This window comes from Hemitrygon akajei, chromosome 6 (genome assembly GCF_048418815.1).
Source record: "Hemitrygon akajei chromosome 6, sHemAka1.3, whole genome shotgun sequence".
NCBI classification, from domain to species: domain Eukaryota; kingdom Metazoa; phylum Chordata; class Chondrichthyes; order Myliobatiformes; family Dasyatidae; genus Hemitrygon; species Hemitrygon akajei.
This window is the reverse complement of record NC_133129.1, coordinates 133052770-133073846: the sequence shown is the minus strand read 5'-3', so window position 1 is coordinate 133073846 and position 21077 is coordinate 133052770. Positions and strand designations below refer to the sequence as shown.

The 21077-nt window shown below is 43.3% G+C and overlaps 1 protein-coding gene across 1 annotated transcript in view; it reads left to right on the top strand.

The window, feature by feature from the left end:
- The window catches only part of slc67a1 (solute carrier family 67 member 1), a 139317-nt gene that overhangs the window by 104664 nt on the left and 13576 nt on the right, over positions 1-21077 (top strand). The window lies entirely within an intron of this gene.

The window sequence follows — 21077 nt, the reverse complement described above, 5'->3', positions numbered from 1 at the left end:
CAGCATCTATGGAAGTGAATAGATAGTCAACGTTTCGGGTTGAGACTCTTCTTCAGGACTGGAAGGGAAAGGGGAAGATGCCAGAATAAAAAGGTGGAGGGGGAGGGGGAGGGGGCTAGCTGGAAAGGTGATAGGTGAAGTCAGGTGGATGGGAAAGGTCATGGGCTGGAGAAGAAGGAATCAGATAGGAGAGGAGAGTGGCTATAGAAAATGGACAGGGGAATCTCAGAGGGAGAAATCTCTGTGGAAAGCAAAGATGGAGGGGAGAGGTAAAGATATATATTTATAATGTCATTATTAAGCAAGTACAGGTTGTATTGCATTAGATAAATTTTCCTTTCTTCACCACTGACTGGAAAATTGGATTACAGCTTGATACTTATGTTAAGGATTTGAAGTATGATACCTCAGTTAACATGAGAAGAAAGATCTTTATTGTTAGTCAAGACTAGTCTGCAGAGCAGGATCTTGCGACCTTTTTACAATCATGAAGTAATCACTATAAAACATCCAAGACTGTTAGATGCAAACACAGCATTAATTTGCAATGTCATGAAAGAAGAAAAATATTAAGTATATATGATTGCATTAAAAGTGAACTGATCATTAATTAACTAAACAACCAAGATAATCTAGATAATTTAAAATTCAAACATCAGTTTAGTATTTACAAATATCTCCCAGTGGTGTTTTATTTGATAACAGTCAAAGTTATATTTGATGCCCCAAGCTTATAATAAAGATTTAATTTGATTAAGTATCATAGTCTAATCAGTTGTAAATTTCCAGTTTTTCCCTTGTGGTGTGCACCCAGGATCAGTTTTGGCTTTTCACTCTGCCCGTAGGAACATATACAGCAAACAAACTTTGTGACCAATTCTCCTGTGCAGTTCCAAAGCTAAATGTAAAGAGGCTTGATCTTGATCAGTAATATGAGTTTACCCACTTAGGCAGGAAAACTAGAAAAGCAGATATTTTGTGATAGATTGGAAATAATGGCCTTGGGAATCATTGAGAACAAAAATCATTGGAAGCTTACCTGCATTCCAGACATACACCACTTAAAATTTGCCCCTCACAACCCCCTCTTACCTTCAATGCATGCCCTCTGGTATTAGACATTTCAACCCTGGGAAAAATATTCTCTGTCCGCTCTGTCTATGGCTCTCATAATCTTGTAAACCTCTTTCAGATCTCCCCTCAGCCTCTGGTGCTCAGGAGAAAACAACCCAAGTTCATCAAGCCTCTCGTGATAGCACATGTCCTCTAAACCAGGCAGCATCCTGGTAAACCTCTTTTGCACCTTCTCCAAAGCTTCTACATCCTGTATCTGCAACTGATCTATATCACGCTGTATTCTTTGCCAGTCTTCTACACTATCCTCAGCACCACCAATCTCAGTATCACCCATAAACTTACTAACCCACCCATCTACATTTTCATCCAAGTTATTTATATACACCACAAACAGCAAAGGTCCCATACAGATCCCTGCAGAACACCACTAATTACAGACCTCCAAAAATAAGTCACTTCGACCACTACATTCTGTCATATATACACAAGCTAGTTCTGAATCCAAACAGCCAATTCTCCATGAACCCCATGCATCTTATTCTTCTTGATCAGCCTCCCATAAAGGACTTTGTCAAACGCCTTACTAAAATCCAAACAGACAACATTCACTGCCCTACCCTCATCAATCTCTCTCTCACCACTTTGTCAAAAAACTCAAATCAAGTTGGTAAGGCACAACCTACCACACATGAAGCCATACTGGCTCTCCCCAATTAGGCCTTGAGTTTCCAAAGGTTCGTATATCCTATCCCTATAAGTTTATTTTCCAGCAATTTCTCTACAGCTGAAGTGTGACTCACCCGGTCTCCAGGAATTTCCTTTGTTCCTCAGCCACTCTGCATATCTGGAATATCTACAGATCAGATCTTTTGGAAGGAAGAATATATTTGCAGTAGTGTAAGTGGAGCAGTGGTACACCAATTTAATGCCTGGGATTGGTCTATTGTTTGTTTTCTAACTAATTCCATAATTTTAATCTGCTGTTGATTCTAAATTACATATTCTGTTTCATGCAAAGTGTAATGTATAATCTACTATTATAACATGGTTTAAATCCACAGCTTTAGGAGAATTTAATGAAATTTGGTACATTTTTCTCTCTTTGTCTCTGTAACAATCTCTTTTTCTCTCCATCTTCCTCTGTCTATCCATCTTATGCTTTTTCATTCATCTTTCTATTTTCCTGTCTTTCTATCATTTTTTCTATCTTTCTCTCCTCACCCTCTCCCTGAACCCCCACATACACCCTCTCCCTCCCCCCCACACACACCCTCCCTCCCTCCCCGCACACACACCCTCTCCCTCCCCCGCACAAACAACCTCCCTCTCCCCCCGCACACGCACCCCTCCCTCCCTGCCCCACGCATCTTCATTCTCTATTCCTCCCTCCCTCTAGATCTCCCACTGTTTATGAAGCTTTGGCACTAAGTCAATGCCCTGTGTAGTTAACAGTAAATATTTAACAGACAGGTGGACAGGTACAGAGATGGAAAAGGTTTGCAAATTATAAGCTAAACATAGGTAAATGGGACAAGTTTAGATAGACATCTTGGTCAGCTTGGATGAGATGTCCAAAGAGCTTGTGTTGGTTTAACTTTGACTCTATTATGAAAATGCAGAGCAATGCCTATGAGCAGAGGAATCTCAACGTGTGATTTTCATTCGAAGTTTGGGAGTACTTCAGCTGTTAAAAAGTAAATCGAAGCAGCCATTATCCTACTCATCAGCCTCAGCATTGCTTAATCTCACAGCTATACTGTTTGGAGATGGTTGCTTCGTGATTAGATACGGTTGTTCCAGCGATTGATTCACTCTGTAAACCTAATTTCAGTGAAAATAATTGTGAATGAAAACCCGTGGATCATAATGTCCATTTTAATCACCCTTATTTCTGGAAATATGTAGATGTTATTTCCCCAATTTTACTTTGTACTGGAGTGGCCCACATTGTCCAGAGGCTACTCCAATAGAAACACACACAAAATGCTGGAGGCAGCATCTATGGAAATAAACGGACAGTTGATGTTTTGGGCCAAGACCTTTCTTCAGGGCTTCCTATAGAAGCCTGCTTCTACTTGCCCAAAGTAAACTTCCCTAAGCAAACCTTAATTCCTTCTTTGACTGCCAAGGAACCCGGATCTCTCCAATAAACATATACTGACCAAATTTGAGAAAAATGATTGAACTGGCACTTGCAGGCTTTCTCCCTCTACTCTTTCGTCCTTCAACACAAACTTCCCTGATTCTTTTGTTTTTGTGATTCTTCCCAAGTCTGGTCACCCCTGACCTTAGACATCATTCTGCATTGGACCTTACCAATTTTAATTTCCTCTGATGGTTTGTATGAAGTGCTCTGGCAATTTGAACCTCTTTGATTTGAAGAATAATCCCTTTGTTTTAGTTTCCATTCCAGAAGAAAGAGTCTATCCCTGCCTAACCCTGCCTAATCTTTGTAACTTATCCTAATCGTTTAACCATCTGTCTCCCCCTCCCCCATATCATTTGGGCTGCAAGTATCCACCACTTGTTCTATTTCCCTCCCCCCCCCCCCCCACCCCACCACTACCTCAATTTCCTGAATGGCCAATGAATTTCTCTTGAATTCCAGGGCTTGGAATTGAAGTACTTGATGCACCATCAATAACTCTCGGAGACGGGAGGCGAACGATAGGCTTTTATTAGCTGCAAGAGACCACTATTAGCAGCAAGGGACCACCACACAACATCCTGGAGACTGAGGGAGGAGCAGTGCCTCCAATCGCCTTTATACAGGGGTCTGTGGGAGGAGCCACAGGAGCAGTCAGCAGAGGGGCGTGTCCAGACAGGTATATGTAGTTCACCACAGTACTCCACACTGAATCTGACCAGAGTTCTGCACAACACCAACATAACTCCCACCCCTTTCTTATTTCATCCTCTCTCCGATCCCCAGAGTAATTCAGTGTTCTATTTTGCAAGTAACTCCATTTAAACGATATCAGTGAAATTGGAACTGCTCCTCTTTTTCACCTGTGTTGCCCACAGCCAAATGTGATCTGCATTACTCTTGCCGTAATCCTGTAGGAATTCAAATTTACCCTACTACTGATCTCTGTGGCATGTGATTTTTATAAATGACCTGGATGAGGAAGTGGAGGGATGGATTAGGATGCTGATGACACAAAAGTTGGGGGCGTTGTGGATAGTGTAGAGGGCTGTCAGAGGTTGCAGTGGGACATTGATAGGATGCAAAACTGGGCTGAGAAGTGGCAGATGGAGTTCAATCCAGATAAATGTGAAGTGGTTCATTTTGATAGGTCAAGTATGATGGCAGAATATAGTATTAATGGTAAGACTCTTGGCAGTGTGAAGGATCAGAGGGATCTTGGGGTCCGAGTCCATAGGACACTCAAAGCAGCTGTGCAGGTTGACTCTGTGGTTAAGAAGGCATACGGTGTATTGGCTTTCATCAAACGTGGGCTTGAATTTAGGAGCCGAGAAGTTGCAGCTATATGAACCCTGGTCAGACTCCACTTGGAGTACTGTGCTCAGTTCTGGTCCCCTCACTACAGGAAAGAAGTGGAAACCATAGAAAGAGTGCAGAGGAGATTTCCAAGGATGTTGCCTGAATTGGGGAGCATGCCTTATGAAAGCAGGAGGATGAGAGGTGACCTGATAGAGGTGTATAAAATGATGATGAGGCATTTTGTGTGGATAGTCAGAGGTTTTGTCCCAGGGCTGAAATGGCTGCCACACGAGGGCACAAGTTTAAGGTGCTTGGGAGTAGGTACAGAGGAGATGCCAGGGGTAAGTTTTTTACGAGGGAGTGGTGAGTGTGTGGAATGGACTGCCGGCAACAGTGGTGGAGACGGATAAGATAGGGTCTTTTAAGAGACTTTTGGAGCTTAGGAAAATAGAGGGCTATGGGTAGCCTAGTAATTTCTAAGGTAGGGACATGTTTGGCACAGTTTTGTGGGCCGAAGGGCCTGTATTGTGCTGTAGGTTTTCTATGTTTCTATGTTATTTGACATTATACTTTGGGACCACTGCTTCCTGTATCCGCCATCTTTTTTGCTGCCTCTCTGTGTCATTGTCTGAACCCTTAGTGCCTAGGTGGCACACGGGGCCTCTCCTTTCTGTGTCATTGAGTTAATATCCATTTTCTTTGTTCCACAAATCCTGTCACTGTAGATGGTCCAGTTGATGTTCATGAGATCTTCTGATGGCCATGCTGATTTCATGCTTACTCATCAGTAAGATCTCTGTGCTGCTCTAGTAACAGCATTCCTCTTTATTTTTTAAATGATCTGCCATTGTGTGATAGGTGACAAACTAGAGTAAATAAAAATCCATAACAATAGAAGCCACCATCTCATAGAATGTTTGCTTGAAGGTGGAATGAGATATTTCTTTCTATATTTCTGAAGGAATAGTATAGTACCAGAGAAGAAGTGCATTTTAAATGTATTTTTCAGACTTGTGTGCGAAAGTGAAGGTTCTAGTACCCTACAACACTGGAGGAGAGTTTGAAAGACATTATATGGTAAAGATTGTGGTGGAGGTGGAGTGGTGGGCAAGAAGAAGAAAGCAGTGTTGCTTTTAACGCTCTTGAAAGAGTCCTTTAGTCTAGATATGCTCTGGTTTGATAGTACAACAGAGAGAAAAACTGGAATTTTGGGAAAAATAGGTAAGTTGAAAGTAGGATCATGTAAAAGTATTTCAAGGAAGGGTTGCTTACCTCGGCATCGTGTGATTTGGAAGATTCAGTTTCCGTGTAAAAGGATTGGCACACACAACAGGGGTTAACTTCTGTCTTGGTGCCAAGGAACACTTCCACTCCACATATTTGAAACTTAGAGAAACATTCACTATAAGACAAAGAACAAACTTTGTTCTTGTCACAGGAGGAACAGTGCTTATTCACTTCATTTAGATAAATACTTGCTCATAAGATGGAGAAAAGGATTTTTGAATAGCTAAGAGGGCAATACTACTTGATTGAAATTTATATATATATATTTGACAGGAAAGAGAAACTATGAATTATTTCTGCCTGCCATAAGCAATTCTTACTTTTTGTGCATCACATTGCATACACTCCCCAATCTAGTAGCCAGAAATACATAAAAACAAAACTTGACCATTTACAGAAAAAAAAACAATGCTAAGAAATTCCTCTCTGAGGTGGTTCTTCTGCCATCAATGTAGAACTCCTGTGCGTTCTTAATGTGTGGACCTGAGGTTCTTCATACCGTCTCTTATACTTTTCCACTTTGAGCTGTCGGGGGCCAAGAATCCCCAAGAGTTAACAGGATGTTGCATTTTATCAAGGAGACTTTCAGCACAACTGTGAATCTTTTCCTCTATGCTACTTTCACAGCTTTACCAATACCAATCCAGATAACCACTAGATCTGATAAGCCTTACACATTCATTCCACTGTGAACCTGTTGCAGCAGTAGGGGAATAGAGTGGGTCCAGGTCCTTGCTCAGACAGGAGTCAATTCAAGCCATGACCGACCTCTGGAAGCACTTCATTCTGATAGATAATGTTGAGCTAGCTCACTCTGCTCATTTTCAACGTTGGTATAATTGCTGACATTTTGAAGCAGGTGGTAACCTCCAACAACAGAAGTGAGAAATTGAAGTTCAGTACCGACCAGGTACTAGAAACATGCTACACAGAGAAACAGGTCCGTTGGAGCCTGATGTATCGTGAGGGTTCACTCTCTTGAAGGATGTTCTGACATTGGCCTCTGAGACAGATCTTGTGATCATCAGATGCTGTGGGGATTTGCACAGGGGTAGTGTTATTCTCCTTTTCAAAGAGAGCGTAAAAGGCATTGTGCTCATCAGAAAGTAAAGCCATTTATGCTGTTTGAGGAAGTAATGGTATGCAAACCCTAGCACAGCTGTCATGTAGCTGATTGTGTCTCTAGCTTTACTCAGAATTGCCTTTTCACTCTCACAGTAGCCTTCTGTAAGTAATACCTAGGCTACATGTAGAATTCTGGATTGCTGGTCTTGAATGCCACAGATCTAGCCCTCAGTGATTCAATTTGGCCTCCAGTTTGGGTAAACTCAGTGTGTTCTTGAAGGTACGCACTGATTCATGCATATCTTAATGCAGTCAGTGATACGTGTAGCATAGTTGAACGTTGAATCCCTGAATATAATCCTGTCCACTGATTCAAAACAATCCTATAAACTCTCCTTTGACCATACCTTTGCAGTTCTTAGCACTGGTGCTGTGGTCCTCAGACTCTGTATATATGCCAGGAGGTAAACTACAGCCAGGTGCTTGGTCTAGCAGACACGGAATAGCACAGTGAGTGTTCTTGATGGTGGTGTTACAGGATCGAGTATATTGCCTCCTCTGGTTCCACGGGTGAAATGCTGATGGTAGTGGGTCAGAGACTTCTTCAAACTGGTCTGGTTGAAGTCCCCCATCATGGTTGGGAAAAGATCAGGTGCAATGTCACAGTGGCCATCTCCTCCCATGCCACCTTGCTGTGTGCCAGGTGCGGAATGTGCACCACTATGGTAGAGAACTCCCTCGGCAAGTAAAATGGGCAACAATTGACTGCCAGGTTTTCCAGATCAGGGGAGCAAGACTATTGCTTCCTGAACCACCACAACGAGTTCATCATGAAGCAAACACTGTCACTCTGTGTTTGTCTGATGCTGTCATCTGGTCCCTGCAGTGGATAGTGAAGCTCTCAAGCTTAGAGTGCTGTATCCATTGGGAATGAGCCATGTCTCTGTTAAGCAAAGTACACAACAGCCTCTGAAGCTCCTTTGATACTACTTGTTCAATTTTATTTTCCAGAGGCTGCATATTAGCCAAAACAATGGTAGGGAGGTGGTGGGGGTTGGAGGTTTGTATCCTTAGACCCTGTGCTTCAGTTTTACCTCCCAGAGTACTCCCAATCAAACATATTTCCTGAGCTTCCAGCTGCTCCACTTGCTGCTTAAATGGTCTGGATTCCCAAGTCTGCCAGTTCTTAAGATTCCTAGTTCACTTAACTATGTTGAAATAATGTTACTTCCTGCAGTCTCTGTGGCTGCAAACTTCAACTGTAGTGGTTTCAGGTAGGAGCATTTGATGATTCCCTCAGGGACTGCAATCAAGAAGTCACCCTTTTTCAGTGCTGTCTTTTTCAGCGTCAATAAAGAAGACAGGGAGGGGGACATGGAATTTCAGTTGAGGATTCTGATTGCAGAAAACATCGAGTTACTAAAAAGGGATTGTGCAGGCTGGAGAAATGCAAAGTTCCTCCTGGGATTCCTGATGGATCAGTGAGAAGTAATCAAAGAGAACATCAGAGCATTCTTCATCCTCAAGCGTTCAAGACAGAGTCAGAGGGAATTGTGTCAAGGGTAGACGTAGATGTGCCGTTGAAGTCAAAACTATTGCAGTGCAGTGGCTTTTGGGTCCACCTGGTGAAGGAAGCCATCGAAATAAAACTAGAGAAAGTTTTTTTTAACATGGGTGAAGGTCTTGCTCTAAGTAAGGACTGGAATTCAATTAAGAATAAGGTGGGACAGCAGAAATTGATTGGATGAGGACTAATCAATCAGGAGGGACAGACAATGGGGATGTATATAGCACTGGACTAGACATGCGCAGGCATCATCCCTGAGGAAGATGACAAGAGTTTGTCATTGAATCATTGGTTAAAATCAATACCAATACCTGACTGGAAGCCCGAGAAGAGTTTATTTGTCACCTGATCAGTTTTCTATCCCATTCACCCTCAAGTCTGACTTCCTGAATGTGCTGGAGATCTGGCTTGGAGGGGGCAAAGTGTTCAACAAAAATTGGCTTGAGTGTATAGACAAGGTTAAAGCAAAATTTGGACCATGGGAGCAGTGCTCCCTCTGGATGGTAGGCAAGGACTTCATCATATGGTGTGAGGAGCTCTCAGTGATGCTGTACTTTGTGCAGATGTGGCCCATACACTCTCCTCTGCGTGGCAGTCACTCAAGCTATTTTCCATTTCCATCTGGGGATCCATGATGGAGCGGATTATATTTGGTCAAGATGCATGAGTCTCCAGATAATGGGAGAAGAGCACCCGGCATTCTCCTTGTTCTGAATGTCACCTTGGTGCTTGCATATTTCAGTTCTATGACCCAGCCACACACAAAAGTGTCACTGTGTGCTGAGATTTTACCTGACTCAAGTGTTCTGAAGGATGGGCCTGGCCTTGTTGCTGTGTAATGTTCCATTCAGTTAGACCATGCCGTAATACCTGTCCTTCATGAAAAAGATTTTTGAGAAAACCCCCTTTGACCATATGTGATCATAAATTTGGTGGCACATTCTAAATTGCAGGAGTATATGCTGAAGGATGCACTGAAACTTGGTGCGGCTAATACAGGGGTTTTTGTAGGGAAGGTTTGCAATCCAAGGTTATTCTGCTGCTAGATATTGAGCTAAGCCCTGTGTAGAAGCCCCTCAAACACTTGAAGATTTTATTATGAAAGAAACATCATCTGTTAAAGATGATAATTCCTGTCTCCTTGACATTCAACTTGTTCTTCCCAATAAAAAACATATTATCCAATCATTCATTGTAAAGGAAACAGTGGCAGCATTTGATGATTTAAAACGAACGAATACTGGTTGCTTTCAACATTCTCTGAATGTATTATCATTAAAAATGTGGACAGCTTTCTCTGAGGAACATGCACATGGCTCAACTATGACATTAATCAGCAGGTTCATTCAAATGATATGAGCAGTTCTGCTGACTGTGCTGCCAGTAGGCCCGTGTACGTGACAAATAAAACCATTGATTATGATGACAAAGTCACCACCTTGCTGCCACTTCAATAGCGCAGTGTTGCTGCATTATGGATACTCCCTGTGAATCAGAGCTGCAACTCCTTTCTACAGATCTGACAAAATCACTCATTTAATGGTCATCATTCAGAAAAAAATGGTGATATTTACTTTTGTCACCTGCTATTAACATAGATCTATGATTCCAGAGACATATGTATATATGGTATTTCTGCACTATTTTTGAGTCGCTTCAGAAGAAACATGTTCTTGTGAAACGCCTTGGAATATTTTAATAAAGTTAGGGAAGTTGGAGAATAAAACTAGAAAAAATAAATCATTGGCTAATGCAGCATTTTTCTTTTTCAGTGATTGTTTCACAGATAAGCTGATACCTGTCACTGCTTAACAAACCTGCAAGCCTGGCTCATCCTTTATGAACAATGCATTTTTTGTGTGACACATTTTTTGATTTATGATTCATGCAGGTCTTAAATATACCATACCATGTGGCTTCTTGTGAAGGCAAATGCAACCATGTGTGATGTATTCCACATTTTTACCTACACAGGAGTATATGAATGCAATTGACAAACATCTAAAAAGTGACAAGCTATCATTTTGCACATCAGATTGAATAGTTACAATGGAGTACATTAATATGTTCCTCACTTTCAGACATTAATGATATTTGCTGTGTTCTTCCAAAATTATCTGTTTTATATTTAACTTACTATTTTTTTCATAATGATGTTCTTGCAACCTTTGTATTTTATCTTAGGAAGATTTTAATTATTTTGGAAACGAGATAGCATTAAGAAAAACCAAGTTGTAAGTTGAATGTGTCATTCAGAGTCAGTGACTCTGCACATACTTTCTCATCTGGTCTATCAGATCATTGCTGTAGTCACCAATTCAAGTTTTTACTGAGGTTGCTGCTGCTTTTTGCAGGATGTCACCCGCTTTCCCTTTTAGCTCATCTATACTCTTGTTAACTTCACTGCCAAAGCTTTCTTACCTGATGTACTGGGCAGTGTTCTACATTGAAGAAGTGGGCTGCAGATGAAGTGCTGTGGGTTGAAGTTCAGCTACCTGAGCAGGTATCTCTGAAAGGGCTGGGAGAAGTAAGTGAAAGTGAGGTAAAATAATTACTTTTGAAGAGCTGCTTTATTTTAGGTAAAAAGTGAGCTAGCGGGACAATGCAAACACGAGGAAATCTGCAGATGCTGGAAATTCAAACAACAACACACACAAAATGCTGGTGGAACACAGCAGGCCAGGCAGCATCTATAGGAGAAGCACTGTTGACATTTCGGGCCGAGACCCTTCGTCAGGACTAACCGAAAGGAAAGGTAGTAAGAGATTTGAAAGTAGTGGGGGGAGGGGGAAATGCGAAATGATAGGAGAAGACCAGAGGGGGTGGGATGAAGCTAAGAGCTGGAAAGGTGATTGGCGAAAGTGATACGGAGCTGGAGAAGGGAAAGGATCATGGGACAGGAGGCTTCGGGAGGAAAAAAGGGGGGGGGGAAGCACCAGAGGGAGATGGAGAACAGGCAAACAACTAAATACGTCAGGGATGGTGTAAGAAGGGGAGGAGGGGCATTAACGGAAGTTAGAGAAGTCAATGTTCATGCCATCAGGTTGGAGGCTACCCAGCTGGTATATAAGGTGTTGTTCCTCCAAACTGAGTTTGGATTCATTTTGACAGTAGAGGAGGCCATGGATAGACATATCAGAATGGGAATAGGACGTGGAATTAAAATGTGTGGCCACTGGGAGATCCTGCATTTTCTGGCGGACCGAGCGTAGGTGTTCAGCGAAACGGTCTCCCAGTCTGCGTTGGGTCTCACCAATATAGAAAAGGCCACACCAGGAGCACCGGATGCAGTATACCACACCAGCTGTCTCACAGGTGAAGTGTCACCTCACCTGGAAGGATTGTCTGGGGCCCTGAATGGTGGTGAGGGAGGAAGTGTAAGGGCAGGTGTAGCACTTTGTTCCGTTTACAAGGATAAGTGCCAGGAGGGAGATCGGTGGGAAGGGATGGGGGGGACGAGTGGACAAGGGATCCCTGCGAAAAGCAGAAAGGGAGGAGGGAAAAATGTGTTTGGTAGTGGGATCCCGTTGGAGGTGGCGGAAGTTACGGAGAATTATACATTGGACCTGGAGGCTGGTGGGGTGGTAGGTGCGGACAAGGGGAACCCTATCCCGAATGGGGTGGCGGGCAGATGGGGTGAGGGCAGATGTGCGGGAAATGGGAGAGATGCATTTGAGAGCAGAGTTGATGGTGGACGAAGGGAAGCCCCTTTGTTTAAAAAAGGAAGACATCTCCTTCATCCTGGAATGAAAAGCCTCATCCTGAGAGCAGATGCGGCGGAGCCAGAGGAATTGTGAGAAGGGGATAGCATTTTTGCAGGAGACAGGGTGGGAAGAGGAATAGTCCAGGTAGCTGTGAGAGTCTGTAGGCTTACAGTAGATATCAATAGATAGGCCGTCTCCAGAGATGGAGACAGGAAAATCAAGAAAGGGGAGGGAGGTGTCGGAAATGGAGCAGGTAAATTTGAGGGCAGGGTGAAAGTTGGAGGCAAAGTTAATGAAGTCGACGAGCTCAGCATGTGTGCAGGAGGCAGCACCAATGCAGTCATCGATGTAGCGAAGGAAAAGAGGGGGATGGATACCCATATAGAGTTGGAACATGGACTGTTCCACAAAGCCAACAAAAAGGCAGGCATAACTGGGACCCATACGGGTGCCCATGGCTACACCCTTGGTTTGGAGGAAGTGGGAGGAGCCAAAGGAGAAATTATTGAGAGTAAGAACTAATTCCACTAGACGGAGGAGAGTGATGGTAGAGGGTAATTGGTTAGGTCTGGAATCCAAAAAGAAGTGAAGAGCTTCGAGATCTTCCTGGTGGGGGATGGAGGTATATAGGGACTGGACGTCCATGGTGAAAATAAGGTGGTGGGGGCCAGGGAACTTAAAATCATTGAAAAAATTCAAAGCATGAGAAGTGTCTCGAACATAGGTGGGAAGAGATTGAATGGGGGGGGGGGGGGGATAAGACAGTGTCAAGGTATGCAGAAATGAGTTCAGTGGGGCAGGAGCAAGCTGAGACAATAGGTCTACCTGGACAGGCAGGTTTGTGGATCTTGGGTAGGAGGTAGAAACGGGAAGTGCGGGGTGTGGGAACTATGAGGTTGGTGGCAATGCAGGGGAGATCTCCAGAGCTGATAAGGTTGGTGATGGTATAGGAGACAATGGCCTGGTGCTCCTTAGTGGGGTCATGATCAAGGGGTAAATAAGAGGAGGTATCAGAGAGTTGTCGCTGTGCCTCGGCCAGGTAGAGGTCAGTACGCCAGACAACAACAGCTCCCCCTTATCAGCAGGTTTTATAGTGAGATTGGGATTGGTGCGGAGGGAGTGGAGAGCAGAGCGTTCGGAAGGAGTGAGGTTGGAATTGGAACAGGGTGTGGTGAAGTCGAGATGGTTGATGTCCCGTCGGCAATTAGCAATAACGAGATCCAGAGCAGGCAGAAGACCAGAGTGGGGTGTCCATGAAGAGGAGGAGGGTTGAAGACGCGAGATGGGGTCATCGGTGGGGGTAGGAGAGTCCTTGTTAAAGAAGTAAGCTCGGAGACGGAGCCGGCAGAAGAAGAGTTCAGTGTCATGGCGTACGCGGAACTCGCTGAGGTGTAGGCGAAGGGGGACAAAGCTGAGGCCCTTACTGAGAACAGCGCGCTCTGCCTCAGAGAGTTGAAGGTCGGAGGGAATGGTAAAGACCTGGCACGGATGAGAGATGGGATCAGAGGGGGGAGTAGCGGGACAATGGTTATGTTAAGAATTCCAGAATAGCTGGGCCTGGTTGCTGAGACCTCTAACAATTTGCAGAATGAAGGATATCCAGCTAGTCCTTTGAGAGAAGCAATGGAGGACACAGGATGATTTATTTTCTAACTGTTAGAAATAGACATCCCTCATACCAGTGGTTTCTTCAAAATGCTAAATCTAAAACCCGTATGGATTCCAGGTAACTGAATCAACCCTTGGGTCACAAAAGTCCTAATTCATTCATTGCTATTGTTGCTCTTAGCCCCTAAAAAACCTGTATCTTTAACTGTTTATTTATTGAGATAGAATGCAGAAAAGGTCCTTCTGGCCTTTTGAGCACCCCCCCCCCCCACCCCTTCCAGTAATCCTCGAATAAACCTTAGGCTAATCACGGGCCAATTTACAATGACCTAGCAACTGGTACATCTTTGGACTGTGGGAGGAAACCGGAACATCTAGAGGAAACCATTGTTTTTTTTCAATAACCTGTCTCTATCCTCCACAACATTGACATGCTCAGCTTCACAGTTGTGGGGTTTTCAGGATTTCATTTTCCTTCACTAAATGGACTGATTCTTTAGTCATTACCTCTACTTTTTCCAACAACCTTCCGATATCTAGTTGGTCTTTGCATACAATCCTAGATAGGTATACATACACCACATACACCTTCTGTATGGTTTCCACATGAACTTTTTTTTTTAGCGAGTGGAGTGGAAGGTTTGGCTGAATTTCTCCCCCAGAGAACCAAGCTGTTGGCTAATTCAGGTGACCTGGCAGTGTGATTTATTCACTGAAGTAATAAAATCTCTTTAATATCCGTGCCACTCTTACAGAAACATTTTTCCTGTTCAGAATATCTTGGTTAGCTGATTATTCAACATCAATTTTTCTCTTGAACTTTTGATAACATGTAGCATTAAATCTTCAAAGGAGTTTTGAATTGCAAAAATCCAAACTAGCTACGTGCTTAATTCTAATACAATTTCTTTCATACATTAACTGCCAATTGTGATACTGTACTGAACTTGAAATACCTGTATTGCTTCTCTTTCACAATGGTTAATGCTTTGTCACCTATAAATTTGAGTAAGAATTCAAATTGGGTAGCAATGAAATAACTAAGATTGCAACCGTGGGAAAGATGTGACTTTAGAAGTGCCCAAAGGGAAAAGAAACCACCTGCTGCAAATGTATTTATATGCAAATTATTGTTGCATGTTCAACGGATATAGCTGGGCTGGTCCCATTCCTAAATTGTGGTCTTTCAATTACGTTTGGTGGACAGATCATTCAAAGTTGCTGCAGGCATCAGGAAGTGGAAAGAGCAATCTTAAATGCCATTCATTCAACAGCAAAGGATCAAGCATCACCAGGATAAGCACCCAGTCATGCTATTGAGAGAACTGTTTCAAGCTGAATATAATGTGGAGACATAAAATACTACAGATGTTGGAATCTGGAGCAATAAATATAATGCTAAGGGAGCTCAGCAAACAAGCAGCGTCTGTGTGAGGAACTGGAGTGAACATGAAATCCTGATGAAGGATCTTGACCTGAAATGTTGACCATCCATTTCATGCCTAACCTGCTGATTTCCTGCGGCAGTTTGTTTGAATGGAATGTATATAGGCCTGAGAATATGCCCCAAAAATATTTTTCTTAGTGTTTGAGGTTCAATTCTACCTTCTCAGCATTATGATCAGAAGGAGACACAAGAGACTACAGAAACTGGAATCTGGAATTAAACTGCTGGAGGAACTCAAATGGTCAGGCTACTTCTGTGGGTAAAATGCATAATTGGCATATTAGGTTGAAACCTTTCATCTCAATAGTAAGGGTTAGAGGGGAGGTAGCCAGTATAAGGAGGTAGGAGGCGAGGGGTAAAGCAAGACCTGTCAAGTGATAGGGTGGATCCAGGTGAGGAGCAGATGAGTGGTAAATAGAGTCAAGTTGGGGAGAGAGAAGGTTGGGGACAGTGACAAAGTGTAGTACATGCCCTTTAGCCCACAATGTTGTGCTGACCCTTTAACATACCCCAAGATCAATCTAACCCTTCCCTCCCACATAGCCCTCCATTTTTCTTTCATCCATATGCTTAGAAACAGAAAACCTACAGCACATACAGGTCCTTCGGCCCACAATGCTGTGAGAATATGTACTTGCTTTAGAAATTACCTAGGGTTACCCATAGCCCTCTATTTTTCTAAGCTCCGTGTACCTATCCAAAAGTCTCTTAAAAGGCCCTATTGTATTCCCTTCCACCACCGTCGCCAGCAACCCATTCCATGCACTCCCCACTCTCTGCGTAAAAAAAACAACTTACCCCTGACATCTCTGTACCTACCTCCACACCTTAAAACTGTGCCCTTGTGTTAGCCATTTCATCCCTGGGAAAAAGCCTCTGACTATCCACGTGATCAATGCCTCTTATCATCTTAGGGGGACAGATAAGAGGTTCTGTGGGAGAGATTGAGAATCTTGGATGGTCTGTTGTTACCTCCCTGGTGCCAGGGTCTGCGGTATCTTGGATCGATTTCTCCGTATTCTCAAGAGGGAGGGTGAGCAGCCAGATGTCGTGGTCCATGTAGGGACCAATGACGTGGATAAGAAGAAGGAGGAGGTCCTGCAAAGAGGGTTTAGGGAGTTAGGTGCAAAGTTGAAGGACAGGATTGCTACCCATGCCACGTGCTAGTGAGGCTAGAAATAGGAAGACAATGCAGCTAAATACGTGGCTAAGGAGTTGGTGCAGGAGGGAGGGCTTCATGTTTCTGAACAATTGGGCCTTGTTTCAAGGAAGGTGGGACCTGTTCCGATGGGATGGGTTGCACCTGAACTGGAGGGGGACTAATATCCTTGCCGGAAGGTTTGCTAGTGCTGCTCCGGGGCGGGGGGGGGGAGGGGGGGAAGGGAAGTTAAACTGGATTTGCAGGGGGAGGGGAACCAGAGTGTTAGAGCAGATAGTGAGGTGGAGGAGAATAAAGGTCATGCAAGAACTGCAAGTATAGTGCATGGAGTAAAGCCAGATCTAACATATAAAGAGGCTTTGAGGAAAAAGGTAGAAGGGCTAAAAGTTACTTCAATGCAAGAAGTATCAGAAACAAAGGTGATGAACTGAGAGCTTGGATACATACATGGAATTATGATATAGTGGCCATTACAGAGACTTGGCTGGCACCAGGGCAGGAATGGATTCTTAATATTCCTGGATTTCAGTGCTTTAAAAGGGATAGAGAGGGGGGGGAAGGGGAGGAGGGGTGGCATTACTGGGCAGGAATACTATTACAACTACAGAGAGTGGGTAATATAGCAGGATCTTCTTTTGAGTCAGTATGGATGGAAGTCAGGAACAGGAAGGGAGCAGTTACTCTATTGGGAGTATTCTATAAGCCCCCTGGTAGCAGCAGAGATATTGAGGAGCAGATTGGGAGGCAGATTTTGGGAAGGTGCAAAAATTACAGGGTTGTTATCATGGGTGACTCTAACTTCCCTAACATTGATTGGCACCTGATTAGTTCCAATGGTTTAGACTGGGCAGAGTTTGTTAAGTGTGTTCAGGACAGATTCCTGTCACAGTATGTTGACAGGCCAACTAGGGGGAATGCCATACTAGATCTAGTATTAGGTAATGAACCGGGTCAGGTCACAGATCTCTCAGTATGCGAGCATCTGGGGGACAGCGACCACTGCTCCCTGCTCCTTAGCATTATCGTGGAAAAGGATAGAATCAGCGAGGACAGGAAAATTTTTAATTGGGGAAGGGCAAATTATGAGGCTATAAGGCTAGAACTTCAAGCTGATTGATTAATGCATAAATTGCACAAATATGTGTGGCTTCTTGCACTTAACTGTTGCATTGCTTCATAAACTTAGCACACTGATCTCTGCAACTATTTATTAAATGCCTCTCTTTACCAACTCTTGTTCTGACCTAGACTTGAAGATTTTTGGTTTAGCATTCCCTGCCTACACTTATGGACCGATGGATTGCTGCACAATTAATAGCTGAGGCTTTGGGTTGATGTGAAATATGACAATCAATGAAGAGCATGTATTTCCACAAAATCCTGGCCAATACAGTAATGTAGTGGTTAGTGTGACGCAGTTACAGCTTGGGGACTCAGAGTTCAATTCCAACACTGTACATTCTCCCTGTGAACATGTGGGTTTCTTCTAGGAGCTCTGGTTTCCTCCCACAGTCCAAAAATGTACTGGTTAGTAGGTTAATTGTTTATTGTAAATCGTCCTGTGATTAGGTTAAGGTTAAATAGGTGGGTTGCTGGGTGGTGTGGCTCGTTGGGCCAGAAGGGCCTGTTCTGTGCCGAATCTCTCCATAAAATAAAACATTATTTCCTCAGCCTGCACCCACTGGAAAAGCAAACTGTCATTTATCTTATTGATGTTTATGAGCCTTTGCTCAATGTGAATTGCAGAGAATTGGACATTGTATTTTGCACAATTATTCCATTCAACACTCAGTTCCTATTGCGCTTTATGCATTTTATAGCAATTTATCTTCTGCTGAAACCACCTCTGACTCTTTTCCGTCTAAACTTTTTATATAATTTAATACTTTCTACCTCATTTATTTCTATCCAACTATGCCTGGTGCTTATCTTTGGGCAAAAAAGTTTCCTTTGAAGCCCTTATGTATGAGTATCTATATTTGATTTATAGCCCCTGTTTCTGGTCATCTCTCAAGGTGTATCACCTCTCAAGGGTAAAGGGACCAATCTGTTCACAATCTGATTTGTTACATAGCTTAACCATTTAACAGAGGTTTCCTTCATTTCAATCCTGTTCCTCAAGAAATGAGCACTATTTTGTTTGCTGTTACATGGAGAAAGTGCCGATTGGGGACGGATTCCTACTAGTAGGATTCCACGCAGGCTGCAGATCAGCTATACAAGGTGTTTAAGGAAGTGGGGTTTTAAACTCCCAATACCGACTATCTTACTGGCAAATGTGCAGTCTCTGGTGAATCAAATCGATGATCTCAGAGCCAGGGTGCTGAATCAGAGGGACATTAGGACTGCGTGTGTCCTTTGTTTCACGGAATCCTGGATAACCCCTTCCATACCAGATGTAGCGATTCTGATCAACAGGTTTACTATACACTGTCAGGATAGATCTAAAGAGTCTCTCAAAAGCAGAGGGGGAGGAGTATGCCTCATGATCAACTCTTCTTGGTGCACAAGTATATCAGTGCTGCCCCAATTCTGCTCACCAGACCTGAAATATCTAGCAGTTAAGTGCCATCCTTTTTACCTACCAAGGGAGATTTCCGGGATCATTTTGACAGCAGTATACATTCCACCTCAGGCCAATGTCAATCAGGCTTTAGATGATCTGAGCAATGGGATCAACATGCACAAAACAGCACACTCTAACGCTTTCACCATTGTTTTGGGGAGATTTTAACCAGGCCAGTCTGAAAAATCACTAAGCAATTACCATCAACGGATCACTTGCAATACCAGAGGAAACAACACACTGGACCACTGTTAGTCCACCGTCCAGAATGCCTACCGTGCTATTCCATGCCCTCACTTCGGGAAGTCTGATCACCTGGTTGACTTCAGCAGAGACTGAAGACTGCAGCACCAGCAGTGAGGACCAAGAAGGTATGGACAAAGGAAGCACGGGAGTGCTTACAGGACTGGTTTTAATTGGTGGATTAAACTGTATTCAGGGATTCATCTTCAATCCTGGATGAGTATGCAGTAGTTGCTACCGACTTCATTAAAACCTCAGTGGATGAGTGGGTGCCCATAAAGACTTACTGTACATTCCCAAACCAAAAGCCATGGATGAACCAGGAGGTACATCGTCTGCTGAAGACTAGATCTGTGGTATTCAAGTCTGGCAACCCAGGCCTGTATCAGAAAACCAGGTATGCTTTGCAGAGGGTAAAGAGACAACTTCAAATGAGGTTGGAGGCGACCTCGGGTGTACAACAACTCTGGCAGGGTTTGCAGGACATTACTTCTTACAAAGCGAAGCCAAATAGCATGAATGGCAGTGATGCTTCACTACCAGATGAACTCAATGCCTTCTATGCCCGCTTTGAAAGGGAGAATATAACTACAGCTGTGAAGATCCTTGCTGCACCCAATGACCCTGTAATCTCTGTCTCAGAAGCCAATGTTAGGCTGTCTTTAAAGAGGGTGAACCCTTGCAAGGCGGAAGGTACACCACCTTGTCATTATCTGGGATTCTGCCAACAACAGTTGTCATCGGTGAATTTACAGTCAGTGTTCATTTGTGTAGATTTAGTGCATGGTTCTCAAATACCAAAGTCATTTGAGAAACAATTGGAATGTATTGTTTATTGTCAGGGAACTGAATGCACTGTTTAAAAATAAGGAGTTGCTCATTTAAGACAGAAAAGAGGTATTTTATCATTTGTGAACTCACATTCTCAGAGGTGTGTCGAAAAAGTTTGTGGATATTTTTAAAGGACAGGTGGATAGATATTCGATAAACAATGGTTGGATTGTTAAAAACTTACTGTAAGTAGATAAGATTGTAGAATGGAGATTACAGTCAGCTCTGATCATATTAAATGACAGAGCAGGCATGAGGGTCTGCGTGTTGTTCTCCTGTCTTTAATTTGTATATCTGTCACCACCACCACCACCTCCCCCTCCCAAGACTGAAGGCCCTTTCTCCCATCTTCAGAATATTTGATCCATCTGGACCTCTCTTTTCAGCCTCTTGCTCGCTCTAGATTTATTCATCACTGCAGATATGCTATTGACCATCTTACCTTTTACACTGGCCACACACAGTTCGGCATATACATGGTCCAGTGCCATGCTTTCAGTGGTTTCATAGGTGCCTTGGTGCGGAGACCCCATCCTTGAAAAGCGCAATTGTAGCATTTCACAGCTAGCAAGGCTGGGTCAAGACTTCTCAGCTGTGAAATCTATGAGGCTTTTTAATAGTTTTCAAATTCCTCTGATATTACCTTGTGAGGCAGTCAATCCGGGTGCCTCTGATGGCAGGTCCCTGAACTTACATTTGGCAGCTCTTCTCACCTCAAATCATTCTGTCGATTTACAGACAGCAGAAAGAGCCAAGTTCATCAAAAACATGCAGAAACATCTTGGGTAATCAAAAACATTGCACTAAAGCAGAGTAATTTTTTTTAAGGAGACCACTCTGTACAGAGTGTACCAGTAGAGCACACTGACAGTGAGGTGCCATTTTGTCCGTAATTCCTGAAATACTGTATTTGAAGTCTGGCAATTCAACCCAACCCAATGAGTGCTGCCAGAACTCAACAATGTATAAACCTTTACACTTATTAAGCAGGTAAATAAGTAATACCTCAAAGTAACATATTAGAGCCTTTACTATCATCTCTTCGGTTGGTTGTCCATTGTATCTGATGATAAAACAG